We start from the raw sequence: 6,047 nt of genomic DNA, 5'->3' as shown, positions 1-6,047 counted from the left end.
CAAGTATGTAGGCAAAGTTGTCAGCATGGGGTTACATATTGCTCTAAATTTTGGTGAGGGAAAAACTAGTATGGTCGTTTTCAGCAAGGTTCTGTGACCTCTGACCTCCTGATATCTGAATGAAAACGGCTCTTATGCTCAGACTTATGCTTATGCTAATCCCGTGCTGTTTGGGCCACAAACCATGCAGGTTTTTTGCACTGGCCATCCAACTGCCGAAAAATGCAATTCCAAAGAAGAATTTCAAAGATTTTTTATACCTAATCAAAGCATTTCTCAAGCTCTTGGTGCCCTGGTGTAGTATTGTGGTCTATACTACACCAAAAATGGACAAATTTTGCACCAAATCTGTGTAACAAATGTTATCAACCCAGAAATTGCTGCAACAAAAATTGCTGTTCTAAACCCATGTACACTATAAACTTTCAAAATTTGAATGGGCACCTAAAAAACTCCAGTGTTTATTACAGATTTATGACTATAAGAACGTGACACACAGTGCTGCTACATCAAACTGTTTAAACTAAACTAAAAAAAATCTCAGATTCCCAGCTTTCAGATGATGAATACCTCTAATACGAGGCATCCCTTTATCTCCCCCTCAAGATCCCCCGTCACCCCATAAAGTGGCTTTAAAAGTGGAGGTCGCATGGAGGAGGTAAGGTCTTTTAACCGTCTTTGCACTTGTATTTGTATTCAGTTCTGGGATGCCATCAAACTGCTCCTGTCACTCCCCCGCTTCTTTGCAAATGACCATATTGTGAAGATGCCTGCATTTTTGCATTTAGAAAATGTTCGAAAGGATTTTGTTTTAATGGATACATTAAGTTGTGTTTTCATTAAGAAAAAAAAAAAAATAATAAAAAATCTGTATTTGTGTGGATGTGGCCTAAGTTGACTATGCAACCATGAACTCAGACCTTGGTATTTCCTGGTATTTGAACACAACAGCAACTGTAATTGCTACAGAAAACTTGTTATAAAGCACCATTTGCAACCATTTTGATGGACAAATGCATTATACATGTGCAGTGGGGTAATTTCTCCTCACTAAAGCTAGCTGTGAGGTTATGCTATTTAGGGCTATCAGCATTTTAATACGGCCTGAGTTGAAAAATACCGAACCTAATGTGGGCCTGCACCGTGGCTATAAGCTCATTTATACTATTTTTGGTTTGTGTTAAAATAGGCATTTATTAAACATGTATAGATAGTATCCTTTGTTGATTTCAGCCACAAGAACACCTTATCATAAAACCGTCTAGCTGCCTGGAAGCCAAAATAAGACATAACACATTTAGAAAATTGACAGAAATCTTTTTAAAATACAGAATTATGTCAACAAAATGATTTTCACTGCATCATTTTTCTATTTCTTTCTGTCACATGAATGAAAAATGAATCCTAAAAGTATCACAGTGGGCTCAGTCTCTCTGAGGCAGACTCATTATGGCTGAAAATTACATAGCAGCCGAACAATCACAACACTGCAGCAGCACAAATGAGTCCTGCTTAAACTCTATTCAATCTGGTCATTTTTTAAAATAAGGGGTCAAGTGGCGAACAGGCCCGCAGATCAATGACCATTCATTTAATGTCACAATGTCAATTTAGAGCACGCCTACTCTCTCAGCTCCTCACTCTCATTTCATTCTCTTTTAGACGTTTTTTGGCAAAAGTGAAGAAATGTAACCCACTGCAGGAAGCACTAAAAAAACATAACATCATGTCAGAGAGTGGCAAGGCGTTTATTTAAAGACAGAAATGAGTAGGATTTTCCTAAAAAACAATGTTTCGACTCATCACTTCTGAGCCACTAGCAGTGTGTGTTGGTGTGTGTGTCTGCAGAGACCCTGCCCTCTGCCTGGGTTTTCTGGTTTTGCTGAGCTTGGGACTCTTCTGGGTGTCGGTGTTTGGGCAGCGGGTGTGCAGCTCCCAGCCAATCACAGCGCACAGGGCCAGATCGTAAGCACAGCATCCAATGAAGAGGAAGCTCTGAAAATGGCAGACACAGAGGCAAGAAATAAGGAAATATAGCGAGATGACACACCACGCGTCCAAAGCTAGTTCTAAAAGAGCGAATCTTGACTTGGGTTTCCCCAGAGACAAGCACTGAGGAGGAGGAGGACGACGAGACGCGAGTTAGTCTGTTTTCTGTTGAACACATAACAATTTCAAGTTATCAACACACAACAGAGCTGCTGCTGTTAGGAAAACTAATGTGGTCGACTATTACAGTGATATCATAATGTCATATCATAATTGAATGCCTGGAAAGCCATAGCTGGATCAAAGGGAGGAAAATTGATATTGGAATTCTAAAACATGACTGCACACTTTGGGAAAAGATTAACTCACTGATTCTTGAGAATTTGGATAAATCACGTCCCACTAAGAAAAATGCTATTTCTGCTGGAAATTTACAACATTTTAATGAATAAAAAGAATCAAGGGCATAATCAGGGGGTCCTTTGCACATTTGTAAGGTTCTTTTATAGGTTTATTTTTAATTTTTATTAATTTAATGATTATATGTTGGCCCATGGCCTACAAAACCAGTTGTCCTCGGATAGGAGATAATCATTTCAACTTGATTAAAACAACAAAAAGTAATAATTTCATTGAATAATATCTTTACCACATGAAAGAGTACATCATAATATGTATTAAAAACTACAAACGATGGGTTTTGAACAATATTTTCTATTATTTTGTGGTTACTCAAAATGTGTCCCAGATATTCGTCACCACCGTCAGATATTGGAAATGTATGTTTTAATGAGGCGACTGTCACCACCGTCAGATTAGTGTCACCACCGTCAGAGGCAGTTATATTGGTTTTAAATGAATATGCTTACAATATGGTTCTTTGGTGCTGTTGAGTTATTAAAGTAATAGTCTCTTTAATACAAAAATATGTTTTTCAAATAAAAAAAAACATTACGGTGACGTGTTGACAAAAACAAAGTAGCCTAATAACTGGAAAAACCTATTTTATGAAAAAAATGCAAAATGAGGAGGTTGCACCGGTACATTGCTGAACAGCCAAGACCTTGGCCTATAATGATATACCTTCAGATTTTGTAATTTAACGCACTTTTTTTTTTTCAAAATTAAAACCTGTTTTATCCAAATTCCCAAGAATCAGTGAACTGTAACAATTAGATATTTTGTAGATATTATGCTAAACATGCAGAATCATTGGTGTGATCCTTTAAGGCCATGTAGGATACCTCATATTGGTGCGATGCTCCTTCCCTTGACCTGTACTCCAGATCCTCTTTAAGTGTGAGCTCCTACAGCGACGGCCCCGCCGACTGCAAATGGCTTCAAATGGGGTCTGGGACCGCGGCCAAAACAACAACAATGGCATTGCCAGAGAAAACAGGGTGAATAGGAGAGGAAGTGGGCTCATTTTAATGTCCGCCAGTAATATGAATTCACAGCTTGGAGCAGGCCAGGCTTGACTGAGCCTGTGAATGTCACACAGCTTGGTGCACAGACACATACACACACACACACTTAGTCGCTATCAGTCTGGTATTAACTGTCTCCCGGCCCTGTGTGAGCTCTTCTCTCATCAAACCAGTCCACTCTCTGCCTCAGACATTTTTATTCAATTAGCCAATCACCGGTTGGGAGAGAGGGTCAAACATGGTTACACACACACACACACACACACACACACACACACACACACAGAAGATTGAGTTGACTCGGCTCAAGAGAACATTCCTATGAGCCAGTGTAGGTCTTCAGCAGTGTGTATATGAACTAATGAGGACAAAACACACTTTCACACACAGATATGCATGCACAGACACACACACACACACACACACACACACACATGCACTTGCAAATAGTGTATCACTCTGCAGCAGAGGTCACAGCTCTATTCTCCGCAGCCTTTAACAGCACAACTCATTTTCCAGTCCATTACCTCGGAGTCTTGGGCTTCTGCTGCAGCTCAGCCTGCTACATCACACCGACTCACCGCAGCTCCTGTGCACTCGCCCGTCTGCCACGACACAATGGAAACAGTTGTTCTGCCGAATGCCTGACTTTATTTCTCAGGTCGGTTTGCTCATTGCTGCATGTGGGAACGGAACACTTGTGAAGCGCTCACCAATTTCTCCTCCGTTTCTCGGCGAGCAGAGAACAGAACAGCACCTCATGCTTCGTGCTGCTGAGGTGCAGAAAGATGGAGTCAGGAGGGCCGCTGCAGTGGAACATGATCTGTGATCTATGATTCTGTTCAGGCTGTTTTGGAAGGCAGCAGTCCGCCAGCGAGCCAGGGTCCTTGCAAAGCGTGGGCGAGTTGGCCTTGAATGGTTTGGATCCAGGCACAGTCAGTGCCGTCCACTCCTTACAGAGGCTTGTGCGAGAGTGTGTGTGCTCCACTGAGAACACAGAAAGCTGCTCCCACACCTACACATCCACACACACTCCTTTACCTTTTGAACTCAGCAGGTTTGTAGTATTTGCAGGTTTCAGAAACTAAGCCAAATTTACTTTTAGGGACCTTTTGCTGCTGCCCGGAATAGGATTTAAGATTAAGGCCAATTTCGAAAGCCAAAGGAAGAAACAGAGGCGTTGTTAGAGCCAAGCATTCAGGGCTCCAGGCCCCAGTGTTTTGAGCCAAGCTCGTAATGTCTGTGAGGCCTAATTGATCACAAATGATCACAAAAACCATCATCAGTAGGGATTTGTCAGTCACACTGCAAAAAGTCAAATCTTACCAAGATTATTTGTCTTATTTCAAGTCAAAATGTCTTATTTCTAGTCAAAATATCTCATTACACTTAAAATAAGACATGATCAGCTCAGAAGTAACTTGTCTTTAGACAATTTTCACTTGTTTCAAGTGAAAATTTACTTCACTTGTGTCACAAGTAAAAATTTGCTTGTTCACTTGTGTCACAAGTAAAAATTTGCTTGTTCCATTGGCAGAATATGTTTCTTGTTTCTAGCAAATTTTAACTTGTTTCAAGTAAATTTTCACTTGAAAATTGTCTAAAGACAAGTTATTTCTGAGCTGATCATGTCTTTAAGTGTAATGAGATATTTTGACTAGAAATAAGACATTTTTACTTGAAATAAGACAAATACTCTTGGTAAGATTTTGACTTTTTGCAGTGCAGTAGATTGTATGCTTTTATATTTTCACTCACAGATATAGATGTCTTTAGCTCAAGCTTGGAGTTGCACCATTTCTGTTTCAGCTCCACCAGAGCTCATAACTGACCTCATCTGTATTTCAGTTAGTGCATGTTGTTTTGTGCAGCATGTTAATACTCCCCCTCCCTCCAGTCCAAAAAAAAAAAAAGTTATGCTTTACTATATTAAAATGCCAGACATGGCAAAGCCTCCGATGCTCTTGGCTTTGACCCAGATCCTTTTAACCCCTTGAACTTCATTACATTCATTAATAACACATTCTTTTCCACATTTTGAAACAATCACATCCATATTGTGTATTCTGCCGGTTGCAACACTTCACTGGACCTACATCACACTTACACCGAGTGAAATATTCAAAGCCAAGATGCCATCGTTTGCATGCACACACACACACGTCTCCCTGGAATTCAGCGGGACATATTTGGGAACTTTGGAAACCTTAGGATCTGCACTAGAATTTAAAATAATTTTAAAATTCTGTGGGCTTGAACAAAGCTTGGACACACAACAAGGGACACCTAAGAGAGCGACAGGGTTGAAGAGATGAAACCCTAAAAATGTCTTTAGTAAATGGGCAAAATTAGAGAAAGTGCAACAGGAACGTAATGGAGGATAAAGTCCAGTTGTGTTTAGTAGAGCTGACAGGATGTGGACAGAGAAAAGCTGGACATGGAGGACCATGGAGGTGATGAGGACAGCAGGGAGGCAAAAGATGAGACGGGAGGAAAAAGGAGGGAAAAAAAGGAGAAGGTTAAGAGAGGAAAAGACTTTCTTTCTAACCACATGGCTGTGCAACAACGTAATCATTTCTCTAATGGACGCAGAATGAGGCTTAAACCAAAGCCATCAAATCATCATTTCAC

This window comes from Myripristis murdjan, chromosome 3 (genome assembly GCF_902150065.1).
Source record: "Myripristis murdjan chromosome 3, fMyrMur1.1, whole genome shotgun sequence".
Taxonomy (NCBI): domain Eukaryota; kingdom Metazoa; phylum Chordata; class Actinopteri; order Holocentriformes; family Holocentridae; genus Myripristis; species Myripristis murdjan.
Note: the sequence above shows the minus strand (reverse complement) of the source record.